The following is a 22,701-nucleotide window of genomic DNA, read 5'->3' on the forward strand; positions in this document are numbered from 1 at the left end:
TAACCTTTCCTTGAGAACAGCGAGAGCAAACAGCCTTATAACGCGCAATACTTGGCGCCCTCGGTCCTGAGGAGGAGGAGGAGGACGAGGAAGGGGCGGGGGGGGGGCTCGGCGGCAGGTAGGCGGGCAGCCGGGGGGGGCTGACGCCTCGGCCGGGGTGGGGAGCAGGGGGCCGGGGGGGAGGGCGAGAGGGGCCGGGGGGGGGGGGGGGGCGACAGGGGCCGGGGGAGGGCGAGAGGGGCCGGGACGCCCCCGGAGCTGTGCCCCCCCCTCCCTCCCTCCCTCCCCGGCGTGTCTCGCCGCGTCTCGCCGCGTCCCACCTCCCTCTCGCCGGGCCGGTCGCCGCGCCCCCGCCGCGCCGGGTTGGGCAGCCCCGGGAGGCGGCTCCGCCGCAGCCCCCGCCCCCCCGCGCCGGTGCCGAAGACGCCTCGGCCGCTTTTCCCCGGCAGCTTCCCCCACCCCCCCCCCTCCCCCTTAACCCCGGGAGAGCGGAGCCCCTTCGGCTCCCAGCCCGCGGGCTTCACCCTTTTTCCCATCCGTCCGTCCGTTCCCCCCCCGCCTCCCGGCCCGGGCTCTCCCGCCGCTGCTGAGGACACCTCATGGGGAAATAAATAAATTAATTACCACACTCATCCCCCCCACCCCACCCTACCCCCCCCCCCGCGGCAGGGACCGGGAGCCGCGGGATTAGATCCGACCCGAGCTAGAGACCAGGTAACGTAACCTACCCGCCAGGAGGGAGGAGGAGGAGGAGGAGGAGGAGGAGCAGCGAGGCCGCTGAGGTCGCCCCCACCGGGGAGGGCTCCGGGGGGACGGAGAACGGGGCTACCGCGGCCGTGCCCCCCCCCCCCCCCCCCTCGCCTGCGGGAGGGCGGCCGTGCCCGCCGCGCTGTCAGTCACACACACCCCCACCAGCCGCACGCCCCCGCCGTGCTCCCCCACCCCGGTTCTGACAGGGCGGCGGGGCCGAGGCCGCCGTTTCGGGGGCTGGGGGGGGGGGGGGGACACACACGATCCCGCCTCCGCGAAGCGCATCCCCGCAGCGCCGGCGGAGGGGAGAGAGGTTGGGAGGCGCGGAGGAAGGGGCGGGGGGGGCTGCCGAGGGGAGAGAAAAAGCGCGGTGCCGTCATCGGAAAGGGGCCTGCGAGAAGCGCCCATGTCATGGCGCTGGGGTCGGGGATGACCTTGGGGAAGGTGGGTCTGGATGGAGGCTGTGGTGCACCGTGGGTTACCCCGCTGGCGTCACCCTCTCCAAAGATTGGTGGCCTTAGGCGGTGGCCGTGTACTGGGGCTCCCGGCATAACCGGTACCGGAGCCGGGGGGGAACGTTCCTTCTCCATCGTTCTCTTTACTTGACCTCTGGTGGCACGCGGCCACCGGTCGGAAGAGCCTCCCTGGCGAGGGGCGGCCGTCCCAAGGGAAAAAGAGCTCCCGGCGCCCACGGAGACCTCCGTGTCCTGGGCTCGCGGTTGCTGAGGTGGCCCCTGCGAGACACCGCAGCGACCTTAGAAGAGGGCGAGAAGTCGCCCTGTTCACGTTTCGGAGACCGGAGCGTCACCCGCTACTCCCGGGAGGGCGCGTTACCTGCGCGTTACCCGCAGAACGGACGCGGGCTCTCCACTGCTTTCCCAGCCAGGTGGATAGGAAAACAAAAAGGAACAGCATTTAGAGAGAGCCGGCCTTTCAGATGCCAGCCTGAGCTTTCAGTAAAGGAGTCTTACCGAAAATACTGTTGAAAGCTGGTTTGGGAGAAAGAAAGAGAGTGAAGGAAGCCGGTGCCTCATGGACGTCCATTCTCGTTTCGTTGGTCTGTATGATAATAATTCGTGTTTCCATAGTGACATCCATCTGTGGCTCTCAAGTTACTTATCAAATAGTAATGAAATAGGTGCTTGCAGCTTCCGTTGCAGGAATGGGGCCATAAACTTAACAGCACACCAATCGAGCCAACAAAATACTGCCTCAGCTCTGTCTAGATGAATCATGATACGAAAGTTAGTCTTCAAGACAGAGGGATGTAGACTGATATTTAAAGGAAGCAGAAAACTGACAAATAGTTCAATAAAAGTGGTAAATGCTTTTATGTACAAGTATTAAATCTGGGAATAATGTGTAAGCGATTCCCTTCTTATTTGTAGACAACTCTCTCCTCTCTCCTTCCATTATTGTCTGCTAGCTTTGAATATCATACTTGGGAGTGAGTGGTGAATATCTACTCCTTCCACATGGTGGAATCAATTCAGAGAGGAAATTGTCCTCCGGATGTTTCTATTATTTGTGCAATTTATTCTAAAACTGTAACTCCACGTATCAGTAAGGGCCCAGCTAGCCTAGTGTGCAACATAGTGTTTGCAACGTAAGTGGCTTCAGAGCAAAGCAGCTGATCATTTTGAACAGGCAGAGGGTGGCTGGAGGTTACGGATTTTCTTTCTACGGCAGCAGTAAGTCATTTTGGTTAATGAAGTCAGCCTTATTTTATTTAGACGATGGAGACGTACAATAGCCTAAATATCAAGTGTGGTCTTCAAGGAAGGTCTTAATGGATGGCAGAAAATGAAATTCACACGCTTTATGGATAGGAAAACTCTTTGGATTTGTGTAGCGATACCACTGATTTGAGCAGGTATTTTACACGTAAAGGGGGAGACTTTGAAGTATTACAAAGGGAAATATCAAAGAATCGGTGTAGTTAAACATTGTGGCTTTGCAGCTCCAGTGGAGAGGTGGAATTCTGTTTCAGCACTTTTCAGTGTAAATGAATGCATCATTAATAGTATTATTAAAAAAGTCTCCTACCAGCTCTTTAACCTAATTCCCTCTGTCACTCCTCTGGAGTATATACTGGATTTAAGCTCACTCAGCTCTTGCTATGGCAAAATCCTCATTCTAGAATCTGAGTTTTATGGACGCAGGCAATCCTTTGGGCAGCCTTAAAGGAGATGCTGTTATTTACAGATAGGCAAGATAAGGGAGAGAAAAGGGTACTTCTCCTTGAATCAGAAGCTGATCTTTTTTAAAACATTTTTCTTTCATTACTCTTCTTTCTTGGATTTGGTTCACTATGTCGTACTTCTTGTCTATTTCTTTACATATATATATACATATTTCTGACACCCATTGCTTTTTTTTTTTTTTTAAGAAAAAAGTCCTCTCTGGTATCCTTTGTTTCTTAAGTAAATTATCTTGTCCTCTTCTTATGATGAGCAGGTGGTTTTGCCTCCAGTAACTCAGGTTATTACTGGACCCCTTCCAGTTCAAGAAAAGAGACTACAGCCTACCTGATTTTTTCTCCTATTGCAACATCACGGGGTGCTCTCAAAGAGTTGCATTTTTCTCGAGAAGGTGTTTGCTTTAGCAAAGATGGTGTCCGGATATAATTCTCCATGAATTGTATCCCTTACGCCATTTGCCAGAGTTAAAGCTGTCCATTTTCTTATGCAAGGATCAAGAACAGAAGAATGTTCTTGGGCTATGCAAATAATTTGCGCTGTTAAATGAATTTTATGTTTCAAGGTTGGTATGATTATGAAAATATAATTCTCTTTTGTTTTATATTAAAAAAAAAAGAGTTAGGGCATAGCTGTTAATCGTTGTTAGAGAACATTACCAGTTTCTGTGTCTGTTGGTGTAATACGTATGGCCTAATGTTTGGATAGCACCAAGGAGGAGGTTGGATAGGAAAATAGGACCTCATTGACCAACTGGTTTATGGGTCAAACGAAAGTGGGAAACGGGCTGTGTCCCACATAGGCATCTCAGTCCAAACCTGCATTCCTTGGCTTGCATGTATTTGTGAGCTGTGGTGCCAACTTTCATAATTTTATTGTGAATCTTGGAACATTTGAAGTAAAGTTTGTGGTATTCAGATGAAAGTAATTGGGATATAGGAGTAAGGAGATAATATTCCATGACTTGAGGAATAAGGATATCGGACAAACTGACTGCGGAACTGTATTTGGCTTTATTATCTATCACATATTTCTGATATTTCTTATAGCTCTTGGTCTTATAGTCAAGCAATCAAAATAACGTTAAGCTTTTATTGAAGAGCAAATGTCTAGCCAGGTCACGGTGGCTGACAAACTAGAAACAGTCCCAGTTTGGTTTGTTTTTTTCCTTGCAGTCTCAAGATTTTTATTTCATAATATTTGTGTCTTGGGGGGAAGAATCATCATCATCAGCTTGTTCTTTTGTTGTTTATATTTTTAATTTTAGTTTATGCAGTGTCTTTAAGTAGTTCCTTTATTTGTTATCTTCAAGGTCAGGCCCCCAGTTACATGCTAACATATTTTATTTCCAGGACCTGGTGCTTTCCTGTCTCATGACACTTGCAGTATTGTGTAATCAGAGGTGTGCGTTAAGAGCATTTGCTGTTAAAAATTGAGTAAGCATTTCCAAAAGGATATTAACATAACTAGGGCAATTAAGAAAGTTCCCCCAAAGGAAGGAGGAAAATTAATGGAAAAGAATGGAGTCTTTTCCTTTGTGGTTGTAAGACTTAAGATCTTAAGAAATAGAATTAATGTTAATTCACAAAATCAGGAAGCACTAGAGAACAAACTTAAGCCTGATTTTTCTTTTTTAATTTAGCTGTTGATGGATTTTCTTTTAACTTGGTGTCATGGTTATTGAATGTGAGGTATTGAATGTACTTCAGTTCCACCCAACAAAAAAGCAGTGCTCTGAGTAATAGTGTAAATCGTATAGAATTGACTAATCACTTTAGACTGTAGGAAACTTGTACTTTTAAGTCAGCTATTGAAAAACTGCCGAAAGCCCAAACAATGCAGAAGTTGGAATATTTCAGAATAGGTGGATTTGACGTTCTTTTCATATGGTTACTCTGAAGGATAATGACAGCATCTGATTTTAATGGTCAAAGCATAAAACTCTGCAGACTGGAGTTGCCCAAACGTGCAGGATTGTTTAAACAGTGTTTGCTTTCTTCCTGCTTGAACATTTGTACCCCCAAAAAGAATATTTTCCAGTTGTTTTGACAGCAAGCTTGGTAGTTATTTCACTTTTATCTCTCTTTAAGGTTTTCCAACAGAGGACTCAGCTGTAGGTGATGATTAAGGTGCTGTGGGAACATTCAGAAAGCACGTTGCACAGAAGACAGCTCAGAACACCTCTTATTTCATGTCTTTTCTTATCTTTATATATTTTTAAAAGTTCTGGTCCTTTAGAATAGCTCATCTTCCCACACCTGCTAGCAGACTCCTGCTGCAGCTTCAGGCAGGACCATCGTGTAGTGCCCTCCCATCATATGGCCTCAGTGACAGCAAACTGTTGGCAGCACTCCCAAGTTGGGCGCTTCAGGACAGCACACATGACAAAGCATTGTAATGGTGTTCAAAATGTGGTTGGCATCAAAGAACTTTAGCCGTTTGCTGTCACTACAGTGGTGGTAACGACAGAGCAATGGTGTACGTTGCCTTTTGCATGTGTTCCGTGCAGTAGAAATTAGTAAAATCAGTCACAAACCAATAATACATCATCCCAAAAGATAGAAATTATTTTTTTTCACAGAAATAGATTAATTAAGATTTTAGTATTCATGCTTGCCACTCATCACTTAGACAGTCTCGTGGTCTATGGTAGAAGCAAACAGGAGACAAAAGAAGGATGAAATCTCGGTTTCTCTTGTATTACTTTAAAACTCATAGTGTCAGCTTCAGCCTTGTGCTTCTCAGGGCTTGTTTCCTGAATTCAAGAAATACTGAGTACAGATATGAATTTTACAGTACTAAGAACATGTGAGGAAACAAACCAAAAAGAACAGCATTTCTGTGCTGACAAAAATGGCAAAAGCGTACATGCAGAACACATATTTGATTTTTTTAAACAAAATCAGTTCCTACTGTAATATATTTGATTAGTTTTCAGATAGAGAAATGTGTTTACTTTCAGCGTGTGCTTTTGAAATCAGTTGTATTAGAGTGGGTTTTTTAACCATAGAAATCAAGTACTTTGTGACATTTTTTTCAAATCTCTGGGATAATGACATAAATATTTGCCAGTGAAGGCTAGAATTTTTGAAGTGATGCAGGACTATGTTCAAAATACCGTCTATAACAACTTGGCTTCTGAGAGACATAGCTGCTTTGTTGACCATTGTGAGAAATTGGAAACCTTAAAATGTAGGACGTCTCAACAGTTTGCCATACTATTGAATTAAAATTCCATAGCAGTTGGGATTACTATATTGAGCTCCTATAGTTTGCATTTTTAATATGGCCCTCAGACAAGGTTCAAAAAAGAAAGGAAAAAGAACAACTTAATGATGCAAATAAGCTCCCCATGGGAATGTAGGTGTCTGGTTTCTTAACAATTGGAATTTTACATGTTAAATTCCTTGAGAATTGTGCCTTTGCTTAGTATGCTCTCCACTGAACAAATCTTTTCTAGAAGTTAACTGGTTTTGCATGCTATGCCAGGGATGGATTTGGGTCTGAAATGGGGTACCGGACCCTGTGGTCTCAGCAATGCCTCCTGCTGATGTTACAAATGGGAATTGGTAAGCTATAAACTGCAAACTGGAGCTGAAGACTGGTTTCAGAAGCAGCAAAAAATGTGCTTAGGACAGAGACTCAAGCTGGCTGACCAAGGGGGGCTGCATCTGGGAGGAGGTGGAGAGAACAGAATAGACTGTGGAGGGAAATTGGTGGTGGAAGATGAAGAAGGCAATGGCCCTATCATCCCATTACCAAACCCTTTTTAAGACATACATCTTTATAATGATTTGTACGTAGTGTTAAGCTAAAGGCTTCCCTTCTGCCCTGAGGAATTTGTAAGATCTCTGCTCATTGTATCACGCAGGGGTCCTCACTCCCTGTCTTCCATTAGGCAGCCTCTTCCCTTCTCCTCACCAACACTACAAAAGGCACATCAGGAGACTCAATAGCCCATGATCAGAAGCCACAACACCAGATTTTAGCAAGGAGTGAAAAAAACCTTGTGTATTTCGAGACCTCTGGGTTGTATATTTAAGGAAAATAGGTAGAAAAGAATATGCCGTAATAGCGTGTACTTACAAAGCATGAAGCATGCATTGTATTTGTGAAGAATAGGAAAAAAGGAGATCCTTTTTTCTTGTTCTTGTGCCGATATAATTATGTTGGCTAGAGGCATAAGGTAGGGTTTTTTCTCATGTTTTTCTGATGTAGTTCTCAAAAAAAGAGATGTTTTGATGTAGTTATGCTGGATATGAGGGTGCTTTATTTCAATTTAGCTTATTTCCTCATTCATACATAACAGCACTAGAGCATTTTAAGAGCTGTGTATGGCCTGCCTCAGTTTTAGCTATATTGTAATAGTGAATGAGGTTTACAAGCAAAGCTAATGAATGTAAGGGCCAAACTCACAAGGCATAGAAATCCAGGAGGGGCATTTAAAGCGGACCTAAACCCGTTGTGGTATTTTCTCTCAGTCAAGGAATATGTCAGCGTTGCTTGATTGGCATTTCCTCTGCTCCTGTGACTCCAGGTCCGAACTTGATCTCCCTTCCTCTTGTGCAGTGCCACTGGGTTAAAAGAGGTTACTCGTGGTTTACACCCAGTAATGGCTGATGAGACTCTTTCAACAGCTTCTCAAGACTTGGTTAGTTAGTCCTTTGGAGCACTTGCTTTGACTTGCCCAATTAGTTTAAATGGAAATTATTTCTCATAATGATTATCAAAATGATTTCTCTGTTTCCAAACAAATACTTTCATGTGTCCATCTTCTCAGTCCTTCTCTTCCCCTCCTTCTTTCTGTGAGAGGATTTTTCTTCCCACCTTTTATTAGAATAAAAAAACTCAAGGAAGAAGATCAAGTTACTATTCTGCTCTGCTTGTCCTACTGGCATACTGGGTTTTCCACACTAAAACTTGAAACTGTCAGAGACGTGCTTACTTTTAGGACAGCTTTTATATGGCACAGATGATGCTCCTCCATAGTAACCAGTATTTATGGTTTCTATAATGCTATTTTTACCTTCAGAGTTATGAGTGTTTACATTCTTTACCCTTCTGTTTTTTAATTCTGCCTTTCAGGTGTTATGATTAGGGTAAAGAAAAAATGTAGCCTTAGAAAAATTACAGATGTAGAAGGTGAAAACAGAGTAGAATTGAAAGAGTCAATAACCTGAGGAAATATTATTATTTTGAGGAATTTCACAGGGGCAAATATCATCAAGCTAGCAGAAGTGGAGTAATGTGTCATATTTTCAGTCAGAGTTGTTTTTAGTTGTCTTCAGATTTTTGTTTGTTTGCTTTTGAGAAAGGAGTAGAGAGAATGTTGACCTTTGCTTTTATTATTTCCATGTGCTAATTGTAGGCCATAGCAAGCTTTTTGTTGTTGATGAATAGTTGTGTTGTCTAATCACCAAATGGGGGTGCACTCTTGGCAGTGCTGTTGCGTATACCAGTATATTCATCAAACAATAAAGACATGAATATGTTACTAAAGGAGTGAATATGAAATATGAAAAGAGGAAAAATTAACAAACAATTGAGCAACACAGTTCTTAAATATTAATACTGCAGCCTTGAAAATAAAAGGCGAGTGTTGAGTTTTAGCCTGGTGGTTGAGAATACCTTGACTTCCAGAAGTACTTTGGAAATACTGTAAAAAAAATTCAAAACCATTACATGTAACACTGTAAAATTAAATAAAGGGTAGAAATATCATTTAGATTTACTTGAGTAATGGTGGCCTGTAACCTCAGTGGGAGCCGACGTGGACTCCGCAGTATGGATTTGTTCAGGTGCTTTAGTGGTGGGTGGGCAAAAAGGGGATTGTTCCTGACTTACGGCTTGTAGAGCAGCGGGAAGGCCCGTGCCAGGCTGCAGGCTGCTAACGCATCCCACCCGGCGCGTTTGTGAACTTGAGCTGCACGGGTGCCGGCGACTCCCTCTCAGTGTGCCGTGAAAAAGGAGCTCTGACGTACAAAACGCAAATATGCCACGTGTACGTGGCTGCGCCCACTAGCACCCACCTGCATAAGGGAGTGTTGAGCCATTTGACGGTTTCTAGCTCCGAATTATTTTTGCGATTAAAAAAATAATAGCGGCTTCCACCGTTATGCTTAATACTAAAGCCGATTGTTTTATGCAACCTGGAAAATACAGTCGTATTGTGTTCATAATGTAATAGGATACAGAAGCCTGTCCTTCCCACGATGAAAATAAGTTCTTCTGAGTGTGATAGCATAGAAAGGTGTTAATGAAACAAGATGGTCTTGCTCAACTAGGTAATCAGCTTGCACTTCTGGATATGCTTTAGCATTGCTGAAACATTATACACCTAAAATGGTGGCTTAAATCGTATTGTTCTCGATGCAAATATATTGCAGCTATGAGGCAATGATATATTTTTTTTCTTGTAGCTATTTCCTGAAAAATTAGCAAAGCTATTGTAGTTGCCATGTCCAAGCTTACTTTTAAATTATTATACTTAAATTGCTAGTCTAATAGAATAGGATTCTTACAGAATATTGAATGATATGTTTTACTGAGGATTCAGAATATGTTTTTAACCTTAATAAGGTAGTTACGATTTTTTCTTTTTTCTTTTTTTTCTTTTTGTTCTTTCCCTCCATTTACCAATTTTTTCCCAGGTGTATAAATACAACAGTTTTTGTATGCAGCACAACAATCTTGTGAAACCTAAATTAGCCACCTAAATTAGGATCTTTAATTTCAGTGTTACTGGATCCTGGGTAAGTAGGTTGTTATCTCTTAATAACTGAAGCTTAAATCCTACTTTTAAATCAATCCTCTCTTCTAACTAAAACTCGTACAGGATGAAATCAGAAGTTATAACTGTATAGGCTGAACAGCTTATTTTATAAGTACTTTGAACAGCAGATATAGTTGTTTTATAAGCAGAGAATCTTGCATTCTGGTATAGTCTCAAAGAAGCATCTACTTGCTTCTCATTATGGCAACTAAATATAGGTAAGTGAGGAGACAGTTTTTCTAACAGAAATAATTGTATGTATATATACAAGCACAGAAAGTGACACAAAAATAGGAAGAAATACACAAAATGCTGCATACTAGGAGCTGAAGGGGGGTGGGGGTGGTGAAGAAGAAAGCACTGGAAAAAGAAGTGTGGGTAAATTGGTTTGGTGTTTCAGGGAGTTCTAGTCCTGCAGTATGGTATTTACAGTGCATATTGATCTGCCATAGGTACCATAGGTACATGTAGGTGTATTTTCCATACGAGCCTTTTGACTCCTTTGGAAGAACACTCCTATGATGAGGTACATAGAAGGAGTAGTGGATACTGATGGATAAAAAAAGGAGATTGTTTCATACAAGGGGAACAGTGTGAAAGCAAGCACGGGACGGAAGGAGGGGAACCTGCATGTTGGCAGTACAGGAGTGTGAAAAGTTGTAGAATCTGGACCCAGTAAGAAAACAAAGGGATCGAGTGCTTGGAGGAGGCATTTCACTGCCATTGCTTTGACTTGGCACAGGAACTGTCCGAACCAAACGGATGACTCTTCAGTCAGCACTTAATAGTAAATTTAGCCTTCTGAAGAATGAAGGACTCCTGTAATCAAGGAAGGTTTTACTCATCCAACCAAAGCAGAGCAGGTTCTGTTTTCCAGTGCCAAGTGGCTAAGGTTGTTTGCTTCATAGCTGTTCTCGCTGCTCCAAAGGGGAGTTTGAACTGTTTGGTCAATCCCTGCTGGGTTCATTAACTTTGTGTGTTTGTTTCTGTTACCCCATTGAGAAGGGAATGGTTTGTATTTGTGTTCCTAAAAGATTGGACCTGAATTATTTAACCAAACCCCACTGAGCACGGAACCTTTTGTATTTGGTTGAACTCGTGCTCTCAGGGTCATTTTCATCTGCTTCTCTGACCTTGCCAGAGGGAATCCCTGTTTATTTCTTCATTTGGTAGAACTGTTTATCTGGGCCCTGCTGAGGACAGAAATGGGCTGCCTACTTTCTGCTGCAAAAGGGAACCATGAGAGACTATTGCTTGTTGTAAAGACAGAAGAGCTTATATAAGACGGTTTTTGATTTCTCTTTTTTTTTTTCCTTCGGAGAATTGGTAATGTCTTGTCTTGGAGGGTGTTGCAGTGATTCTTCAAGCAGGAGTGAGAAGGCTGGCGACAGCAGTGAGAAGATGCAAGGTCTTGAAGGTAGAGAAAGAGGGGAAGGTACATGATATGAGCTGTCAGGCTGCTGGGCTTTAATTCTCAGTTAGTCCAGCAATGCACTGACTCCTTTTCTGCCCTGCTTTTGAGGAAAACCATGGTAGCGTGAGCTACCTAAAAAAACCTCTATGCCTCAAAGTGGAGGGAATGCGCAGTGCTGTCAGAGTGCTGGCTTTGATTTCAATCCTAAAATGGAGCAGCATAAGTATTAGAGCAGATTGAGCAGTTGTGTTGTGGACCATGGGCTGACTTTTGGGAGGTGGTTTGTGTTACTGCTAGGGTTACCGTCTGTAAAAACACCACACGTGTACAAAATAGCTGCTGCAGAGCTACAGTGAACCCGTACATTGATCTGAATCTTTTACCCGTGGTAGCTGAAAGTGTTGTATTTATCTCAAATAGACAGACTCAGGGTGGCTTGAAAGAAGTTGATTAGTCCAGAGAGCAAAAAAGAAAAGTGAGCTGTAAGGGAAAGGTGCTGCTGTTGCAGTATTCAGGCCAGCTGGGAGTTGCATAAAAATTTATCTGTCTCCTGAGGAGCCTCAGTTGGCAGGATTTGTGTGGATTTCTGCCCATAAAAATAAACCTGCTTTACCCTGGTAGAAGCTACAGCCAAGAGTTGATCCCTCAGGGGTGAAAGCTTCTGCCAGCACAGCTGCCCCTCTAGGCAAAGTAGAAAGACATTATACTGCACCCTTTAATCACCGTGGGTTATATCTCCTCCTTGTCTTTAAACAAAATTACTTCATCAGTTCTGAATACTTTTATCACTATGCTTATATGTTAAAGTAATATATACCCAAGTACAACTGTCATGTTCTCACTATAGTGTACACCTACATTTATTGCTTACTTGTTTTAAATGCCTTCTTTAATCATGGCCCAAATATGGCTGAAAAGCTGAGTTACAAATATAACATATATTTAGCAATTTATGTATCTGTACGTAAATCATAAACTTTCAAGCTGGAGACCATCTTGCATTTTCTTACAGGCTGGAAACAAATATTTTTTGCTTAACGTAATAATTATGCAGCTACAAAGATTTGCTATGTTAAAGCTAAGAGTTTTAGGCTTTCACAAGACGTATACCATTAAAAATTAAGATGCCAGTAAAGGCAGTAGTACCACTCCATTCAAGCTCATTTTCCTTTTCACTTATATTTTGCAATGTCCTCATAGCATCCTCTCCCCTGTGAAGAACACATTTTATAGTACTCAGTAAGTCTCATGTACACACTCAGTTCCACTGAATTAGGCTCACATACATTATCTGATTTGACTAGAAAAAGATATTTTTCTACTCTAAAAAATACACTTGCCCACAAATAATTTATGAAAGACAAAGGAAGGGATTTGGTATGATACTCTAAAGTGATCTGAGTAAAACAGAAAAATTGCAAACATATATTAGTGAGTTGAACATATTTTGTCTTCATGTGCTACTGCAGTGTTTTAAAAAAGTAAGAGTGCAAGTGGCCAAGTTCATACTTCTTTACGTTATTAGGAGATACTCAAATAATCATGGCTTAACTGTTCCCTGATGGAGTAGCCTTAAAAATTATTTTGAAGGTATCGTGTTCTTTTATTTTGTGTACAATTATCTCTATATCCATATAAATACATTTAAATACAAGATAGTGCGGACGACTGAGGGGAAATCGAGGCACCGGGGACACACGAAATATCAGTCTTGTGGTGAACAAGCCTTAAGTCAGTTACGGGGCGGTTTTTCCTTTCCTTGGACTTTGTATGCTGGTATGTTTTTTCTGTTACTAGAGCTGTTAGAGCACGGGGGGTGAGAGCAGCAGCCTTTGGGGGATTAGGGAGGGAGGGTGGTGAGCGTCCCACGGAGCAGGCTGAAGCGGCAGTCGCCGCTGGGGAGGGCTGGCAGACCAAGGGGCTGGTGGGGGAGCATGTGTGTTTGCCACGGTGCCATTCCAGTGAGCGCTGAAGTACAGGTGGTGAGAAGGAAACTACCGATATGTCCGTTTAGCGACTTGTGCACAGGCAGTTTTTAACACACCGGTGTTTCTGGCTTGCTCTGAAAGGTGGTGTACAAGAGGGGAGAGTTACTGCCATTTTGGAGACAGGTGAGAAAATCTCTGCGTTTCACACTGACCAGGTACAGCAAGTCTGGTCCTGCTGTTGTCCATTCCTGGCTTCTTTATGGTCTTCTCCGTTGACTCCTTACTGTGTCTTGAGGCTAACCGCTGCAGAAGAGTGCTTACAGGAGAATCAGGCAAGAACCACCCCAAAAGGCTGTGTGCTGGGCAATGTGATTTGCAACGTACCTTTCAGATTTGCATTTTCTTCATACCTAACACACTGAGACTTGTGCAGTGTCACACCCTATGGCATATCTTATTACTCAAGCTCTTGTGTATCTGCAGTTATCTAAGCCAACAAAACTACTTCAGGCCTGAACCACAATACTTTATAAATAATTCACAGGGAATAGTTTTAAATTAATATCGCCCTTTTTTTCTGCAAACGGAGCTACTATGGAATTCTTGAGCTTATTCAAAAAGACTTGGCAGTATCTCTGGCAAACTGTTACTGGTTTTCTGGTCAGTTGTGTGCAGTCCCACATGCTATCTGCACCATCAGAGACAGCCCTAGCTATTTTGTGCCTTGAGTAAAATATATTCAGCTGCCTCTACTCCAACATTTGCAAGAAATTATATTTAATACCAGCATTTTTATAGAATTCCAGAATGCCACATATTCAGCTATTATGAAATACAGTCTCACAAAGTTCCAGAATGATATGAGACAAAGTATTTATGCATTATAAAAATTAATGTCTTATTAGCAATTTAATCAGTGCAGTCACAAATTGGCTCTAAAAATGCTGCCTCTCCAACTTTGCAGCTCTGGGCAACTGTCCAGTCTTTACATAAGGTAAGCTGGCCTCTACGTTGTTCTGTAAGGCATTGAACATTTTTTCATGTTTTAATTGGATGGTTTATGCAGTGACTTAGTTGAGTAAATTGTGAATGAAAATTACACATACAAAATTTGTCACTTTTTTGTCTAACAATGCAGAGGTTTGCTTTTGCTACATAAGACTTGATGATTTACTTTCAAAAAGGATACCATCAGTTGTCTATGCTATGTACATAAAGCATGAGATAGTTTATCTGCATCTTCCATAAATTTTCTTCTGTCCAGCCACGGTAGCCACGAAAAAGTTCGTAATGCAACATTCCCGAGTTGTACATTTTACAAACACAGCAACAAAATATGGGTATTGCAGCACATGCTTTTCAGAGACTCATTACTCGGCCAAACTGAACGTATTTTTCTCAGCAATACAGAAAAGATTGCAAAATTTCAGATTTCAACACTTTACTGTTAAGCTGTGGATCTATTTCAAAGAAGATAGAAAGAATATTTTTAGAACCCAGAACATATATTTTTCACTTTCTTATTTTATGAGAGTTAAATAAACAAGAAAACCCTCCTCCTACCTACCCCAAAACACCTAAGATTTAAAAACATTGGACTGGAAGAAGGAACTGGGTGATTATTGTCAGTCCCCTGCAATACCAAGAAACGGTATTATGAACACAGAGGGCTGTGTCCTTCCAAATGCAGAGTTCAGTAGCATAGGTATCTATAATTGAACAACTTATCTAGACCCACTTTATATAATGGAGAGATACAGGCACTTGTAGGCCACGTATCATTTCATTACAGCTTAGATGTCTAAAACAGGTCAGTGAGATCTGTCCCAGAAGTTCATTTCTGCCCATCGACTGTAAGTGGAACCTAGGTATCCAGATCACATGCAGATATCGGCACTGTCAGTGTCTAAATATGGCTGTGATGAATCCCTCCCTTAAATCAGAAAAAGTCACAAATCATATGTAAGCCAAAAGATACCTTGCAGAGCTTTATTAAAAGCTTAAATCTTCCCTAAAATGTGAAAAGATGAAAGTATATGCTAGTAGGAGAAACAGGAGAAGTGGAGATTGTCACCCCCTATCTGAGGTCTTGCAGGGGATTAGACCAAAAAAAAAAAAAAAAATTTCACACCAACAGAAAACAATTTGTGACCAAACCTCCATTATTAGAACAAACCGCTCTATAGCTTTAAGTACTGTTGCCAGTGCTAATGTAAAGCATTCTTTCAAGAAAACCAACATCCTTGGATTGTGACTGAAGGAAAAATTGTGCTGTAATATTAATGATATCACTTGGCTGTGTGCAAAGGAGATTTTTTTTTTTAAGTGTCTCTTAATAAACAGGCGTTGTACTGAAACAGATGTTTAGTGAGTAGCAAACCTGAGCTGACATTCCGATTGGCATCCAGACTGAATGGTTATGGTGAACATGCTTCTGTTTTACTAGTTGAAGCTCACGATCCCGGAAGAAAACCTCAGCCCTTTTCTGGTGCCTGGCTCTCTTCCAGGAAGGAATGGTTAAATTCAATACGCGTGTGGCTCCGTGTGAGTGGGCAGCAAGGTGCAGTAAAGCAACGGCATCTAGGCACCCATCGCGGAGGGAGCTCTCGAGTAGCTGTCTTCCTGCTATATTTAAAACCCCACTGCCATTATTACTCACAAAATACACTGCCAGATTAGTCTCATATGGTGAGTTGACTAACAGCCCTCACGGTACCTATATGTTTTTATAGACAACGGTCCAAGACAGTATTAACTTTTTTTTCTGGCTCCGTCGCGCCGAAGCGCACTTGAGGGCTGGCCTTCGGGGACACCGCGGTGGTACCCGCTCTTACCCCCTCTTTCTGCGGCTGCTTTCCGCAGATGCAGAAATCTGGAAGGCAGAGGTGGTTTTCTCTTCGATCCTGTGGAAGGAAGGGCCTGCCACCCAAGGGCACGGCAGGGGGGAGCCTCCGGGCTGACAGAAGTGAGAGGCCATATGCGGGCCGAAACGCAAGCGGTCGAAACGGAGCAGAGGGCGTCCAACGCGAACAATGCCTCGCTTCCTATTTCTCTCCAAGAATAGGAAACGCGGCCGTGTTGGCACCGCAGGGTCTCTGTCAGAGTTCAGCAACCCGTGTTCTCCTCCTTTTTTGTCCTCTTCTCATGTGCTTGTGTCAGCAAACACATTCCCTTCCTGCCCTTGTCCTCCGTGCCGAGGCGGAGACCTCTCGCAAATAGTCCTCCCCGCAGTTTGCCGTTAGAGGCTTGCCTATCGCCGCCGCGTCTTATCTCCCATAGATTTCATCCTTCCCGAAGGAACCGTTTCAGATTCAAATTAAAGTTTTAGACAGTACAGAGATCAATTAAATGATAATATTTTCTCATGATTAGGTCGGTCTTTTTCTTTAAGCAACCGTCATATTGGGTGTGCATCCAGTAGTTTTAGAACTCGTCTCACTTGTCATGCGAAATTGCTGCAGGTATTAGAAATGCAGATCATCGTTAGCATCATTATTTTCAGATAAATTAATAAGTTCATTGAGAGAATTGCTTCTTTCCCCGTGAATATTCAGAGTGATAGGCAGTGAAAGTAACAGCAGTTTGCTCATAAAATCTGTCCCAGAGACCCTCTAGAATGCCCAAACAAAGCACTTCTGAGAGCTCTGAGGCTTTAATGTCAGTTGGACAGTGAATATCTAGGATGAGAAAAAGTTTCTTTGTTTTCTTTTTTTGACCTGAGTCCGCAGAATGTTTTTCCATTTCATTTGGCCATGAGGTTTCATCCCTTCCAGCATTTATTTGGTCAAGGCAAGTAAGGTGTGTGAGACTGGTGAAAAATAACAATTGTAAGGACACATACACCTTTTTGTTTGCTTCTCTGACAAAAATAGTTAAGGTCATTTTTGCAATTAAAAAGGAAAGGCTTTTAATGTGAACTTGTAAAAGCATTTTGCTCAGAATTCTTGAGTGAAGTTAGGATCTGGTCTAAGGTACAACTTGCCTTTTATGTGCGCATTTATTTTATCATCACTATTGCAGATGATTTGATTTTTTTTCTATAAAAAAATGGTGAGTTTGTGTAAAATTTAAGATATAACGGAAAATAGTTTTTGGAGCTCTGAAGCAAATTCTGCATTATCTCCAGCAAAATACAGCTTTTTAAATAATGTAGTGGCTAGCATTGCTTATTAATACAAAGAAGTTTCTCTATAAAGCCTAATGTGGTATTTTACCATGGCTGTTAATGGAGCAGTCTAAAAAAGTCTAAGTTAATTGCATATTTACTGTTAATTGCTGGACGATTTTGTTCAAATGAGAAAAAAATTAGACTTTTGCAACACTGAGTGCCTCCAATTTTGCTTTTAAGCTTCTGCTGATGATCTTTAGAGCATCTTTATTACATTTTTAATTTGTTGAACAAAGTCATATTAATACTGATCTTAACTTACTATAGGTTTTAAAAGGCAGGTTCACACTCAGCATCTCAGTACGTACTCCTGTAGCATTAGCCACAATGTACGTTCAGGTGCCCCCAGATATTAGCACTCATTTTAAAGGCTATAGCATCTAAATAGACTTTTGAATGTACACAGAGGATGATAAGGAAAAATCCTGCGTGTCAGACAAAGAAACTGTGAAAGAAACCCTGAGCGGACGATGTAATGTTAATAAACCAAGGATGCCCTTCTGTGGGATTGTGTTCTGAATGTTGAGCTTCACAATTACCCCTTCCACCTCAGTAATTTGAGATGCTTGTTGGTTTGGCAATTGGTCACACAAAATAAACTGTCCAAACATCATGTGTGATAATCAGCCAATCAGGTCTCCAAAGAGTCTTTAAATGTTCAAACTGAACAAAGGCTCTGTACCTATCAAGTTCAGATTATTGTCTTGGACAGCAGCTCTCTGCCAGGTAATGTGCCGTTTTTCTATTTCCTTTTAGCTTTACTTAGTAGCAATAGGTAGTTTCAGATTCCTGCGGTAATCCATGCAAAACTAATTGACTAATTAAATGCAAGACAAGTCAATGCACCAGCTCACGTTGCACAATATTTGCTATTGGCTTTGTAATGATTATCTAGCATATATTGATGCAAGAGTGTGAAGAACTTCAAAGAAGAAACATTCTTACACTCTGTCTACTCCTAAGAAGTTATAACAAGTATTAATGACTGAATGGCGACACTCCCCAGTCTTGTCAGGCTTTATAGATGTGATTGACGCTTATTGTTCATATATTTTGCCAATATTTCTGAGAAAACAAAGAGTTCAAAGATGAGTCTTCTAAAGAGAAACTTTAAAGAAAGGGAAGCATCAGTGTAGTTCAGGTCGGATTTCAGGGCTGATTGACATGAAATGTAAATCCGAGTTAGAGCGAAGGGCGTGCTGGAAGTGGTTCTGTGACTATGTGGCTCGGATTGAATTAGAGGAATGACAGGACAGTGATAAAGAGTGCAAGCAAAGTGTTTGGCAGAAACACAGCTTTGGAGAAGCTCAAGAAGCTCCCAGCTAATATGGAAAAAAAAGATGAATGAGGGCAGGAGAAGATTTGAAGACAAGTTGGGCATAGCTGAGGCAACAGGCAAGGTGGATGATTGCTGTGGCAGCGCGTGTGGGAGTGAAGACTAGAGCCTGGGCTGACAGGGAGAATTAATCCCATGTGTTCTGAAGTAACTCATAAATGCAGTATCAGATTTACTTACAAGACAAGTCTTCATGATAAACATCTTATTTTCGTAAGGATTTGGGAGGGCAGCCATAACATAATCCCCCTGCAGGAAACCCAGCGATGGAATGAAGGCTGCTCAGCCTCACTGGGCACTTGCACAGTTGGTTCTTCTGCAGTGCCAGAGGTTTTTGTGATGAAGAATGAGGGGTTGCTTTAAAGCAAGCAATGTGGGTGTATATTTCACTGACACAAGTAACTCTCAGTCTTTTACAACCTCAGAACTCAGTGTCCTATGCCTCGTTTTAGCGTAGGCACTTAAAAATTACTGTATTCTTTTGACTGAAGCAAGAGCAAAAGTAGTTTCCAATTCTGTTTTTCATAAAAACAACCCCTCTAAAATCTCCAACCAAGCTAAACAGTTTTGCCAATAGTATTTTGGAGAAAAGTTTACTGAGTTTACTTCATGGGGATAACCTGGTGATTTTTGGTGCTGGTTTTGTCATCCCTGTTATCAAAGTTTAAAGCCTCAAGGTCTAATTCTTTGCTTACTGAGCTCAAAACGGAGCGCAAAGCTGTCTTTGATTTCACTAAAGCAGGCTGATGGCTTAGGGGCCAGAATTTTGGCTGTCATCTTCACAACTCCTCTGACATCAGAAGCCCTGTAATGGCTTGCCACATAGTACGGCTGTGGACTTAAATGGGTCAAACAGCAAAACAAAACCTGACAAAACTGGTCAATGGTGGCAGTTGTCACGCTTATGTCCGATGGGTGTTTTTATGCCTTTCTTTATATTTTTTCATTTGTATTTGCTCATTATATGATAAATCTACATGAAAGATTAGTCATAAATTATTTATGAAAAAAAGAAAATATAGGAGTGATCAAAAAATAAGTAATATTTTGTTTTTCACCAGTGACCCAGCGTATATTCACATAGTCCCATCCTCATGTAGAACTGATGTATTGTAACTCTCCAATAGTAAAAAGAGTCACTTGCCTGTTAGTAAAAATAGGAGATAACAGAAAGGTATTCCTACAGCATAATGGTAGAGGTTCCCAAATCATTGCACAAAGGAGTCACGTTTGAACAAGTGATTTTTCATGATGCTGCATGCAATCGTAGTGAAGTTCCAATATGAGGAAAATTCCTTTTGCTTTAATTTACCTCCTAAAGAACTGTTTTTCAGATTTTCACACAAAATTGATTTACCCGTAGAACCCCCTATCCCCTTAAACAGTTATAAGATGGAAAGAGATTGAGGGGAAAAAACCCCAAATCAGCCTGTCTCTTCTCCGCAAAGTCACAGCAAAAGGAAGTGTTGTGCTTGACCCACATAAAAGAAGAAAGCAGGAGAGTGAAAGGTGTGTGTGCAATGTGGTTACAGACATAAAACAATCACTGCATGATGTTTAAACATTGCTTTATGGTGTTTCCACTGAGATATTCTGTTAGTATGTGATGATAATGAATCATGATTATACTTCACTGAGAGCTCTTGCCATGACTGCATACTTTTCTGATTTTTTTTTCCTTCCTGTGGATTGCACATGGAAACAAGGGAGAGAAAATACTTGAAGAACATAGCCAGAATAAAAGCAGCAAAATTATAGTAGTACTTGGAAGTGGACAAACTTTTCAACACAGTTTTATTTCATTTTGTCAATATTATTTTATTCAAGTTAGAAATGCAGCTTTAAATATAGTCTTGTGGGGAATGTGAAAGAATGCCTGGGCAGCGCATATGTGTTGACAGAAGTGGGGTTTTTTTAATTCTTTTTTTCCACTTCTGTAGACATAGCTTGTCTATAGCAACTAATTTGAGAAAGAATATTTTCAGCTAAAGAGAAAGATCGAAACAAGACAAGTGCTTCTTTACTGGTAAAGCTCTCAACATCTATACAGCATCTCAGTTCAGCTGGCAACGTTTCTCCCAGATCTAACTCCTACACGCTCAGATGGGAAGTCTTTAGAGCAGGGAAAAGTGCCATCTGGTGATTCAAAACAGTACAAAACTGATGGAATCAACTTCTTGTACATGACAAATGGAACTGGTCATCAACCTCAAATAAAATTGCCATATGTGATGTTTGGTCCTGAAGATCCTGAAAACTGACAAAACACTCAACAGTCTCCATTATCAGATTTCTATTTAAAATTTTATTCTTTCATGATACTGCAGCAAATGAATATTGTATGTTTAGCAGCATAATTCATGCATTTCTGTAATCACAGAAATGTCAGTGTATATGTGTGCTCATAAAAAAGCTATATACCATATATGCCAATTATCTAAATTATGAAAATTGTAAATGTACACTTATATTTGTCCTTTTACATTAAATTTTGAACTCTGATATAGGGATTGTGATTTACACGGATATTATATGGCACATATTGTACAGTAACAATAATGTCTCTTGCATGAAGAAACTAGAGAAACAATAATAGGTTAGAATAATAATTCTAACTATTTTCATAATCAGTTAAACAAAATATTTGATAGTTGATAAGCTGATGATGTGCCTTTAACTGGAGGCCTCAAATTTAAGAACAGAAAGACCATGAAAAAGGAAAAGGGTAGGCTGTGACTTTGCAGAGAAAGAGAAGACATAAAAATGGCAATATTTTATTCAGCGAGTTCAACTCCTTATTCTGGGTAGAACTGTATCTGGTTTACGTTCTGGTTTGTGGTGAGGGTAAATTAGTAGCTAAGAAAGTAAGGTAAACTCAGTACTAGCTCACTGCGTTTGTTTAAAGGCTCACATCTGTAAACATTTAGTCTGAATATTAATTTTTTTTGCATGAGTACTCTGAGTATCCTGTTGTTTTTTATAGACCACATTATGCAAAGTTGTTGGGTTTTTCATCAAGACTCCCTTTAAGAGGGTTATCAGAGTGAAACATAATGCTGTAGGGTCTAGTAAAAATATGCACGAGTACTAAAATGCTGTGTGTAAGCATTCATAAGAATAGCTCCTTTAGTTCAGATACTGAAATATTTGTTGATAATGAGGAAGAAGCTGTAAAACATCCATTCATGTTCTCAGACAGATTTTCCTTGAAGTCAGTAGGCATTTCAAAAGGGTCAGACTGTATGCGTATTTCTGTAAACTGATCCTTCAGTTTAGAAAAAAAAAAAAAGGAAATACGTAATACCAAAATAGCATTTAATGAATATTAGCCCATATCCATTTTTCTAATTAGTAATTTAGAACGTGTTCAAAAAGGATTTACTACAGACTTGTGTTTATACATCACTGTTAATATATATCTTTTTTACTTGAAAGCCATTTTAAAAGAGAAAAAAGGCATGAAGAAAAGAAATGTCCTATTGAACACTTACAGCTCTGTATGGGATTGTACAGACATCTTTGGCATAAAATTTCTAATAAACTGCCAAGTATGAGCTCAAGGTGTCTTGACATACCCTGTGAAGTTAAAACACTTTTTGTACGCAGTGCCACGGACGGTAATGCAAAGAAGCAGTATTTCTCAGCCAAATCCAATTTTGTAATCCCCTTTAACTTCCTTGTTACATTTTGTATATTCAGGTATTAGTTCAGCTTTTCCATTAGTTTATATTTGTGCCTTGTGGTGTAAACCCTGATGTGGAGCTAGCACTACAAATGAATACTGTCCTCTGATTTTCTGTGTATGACATGCTACAGATAACTTTATCCATAAGAGACAGTATCTCTATTTTAAGGAGATAAGACCAGATGATAATTCTTTATACTGACGCACAATGACTAGTTGGGTCAGGGTGAGTTTGCATAGTGGAATGAGCTCTCTACAATTGCGTCCAGTCACCTTCATAATGAGAAATGGCATAAATGTTTAATTCATTCATTTCTTTTCACTCAGAAGGTCAAAATGAACTGGTATCTCCATTTCTGTTTCTATAAGTTTTCAAATGAGTTTTACTTTTTCTTTTTCAAGTAATATTTAATTTGAAATATCAAAGGAACAAAATTAAACTCTAAGTGT

At 41.2% G+C, this 22,701-nt stretch overlaps 1 protein-coding gene across 2 annotated transcripts in view; it reads left to right on the forward strand.

The window, feature by feature from the left end:
- Positions 1–633: 633 nt before the first annotated feature.
- The window catches only part of SLC16A7 (solute carrier family 16 member 7), an 81,426-nt gene continuing 59,358 nt past the window's right edge, over positions 634–22,701 (forward strand). The window contains exon 1 of one of the 2 annotated variants that reach the window (XM_049814164.1): positions 634–714. The gene's annotated coding sequence lies outside the window, so the exon portion shown is untranslated. Of the gene's footprint in view, positions 715–1,657; positions 1,808–22,701 lie in introns of those variants that run through there. The other variant, XM_049814163.1, reaches the window with a different exon arrangement.

The sequence above is a fragment of the Accipiter gentilis genome, chromosome 11 (genome assembly GCF_929443795.1).
Source record: "Accipiter gentilis chromosome 11, bAccGen1.1, whole genome shotgun sequence".
Classification (NCBI taxonomy): Eukaryota; Metazoa; Chordata; class Aves; order Accipitriformes; family Accipitridae; genus Astur; species Astur gentilis.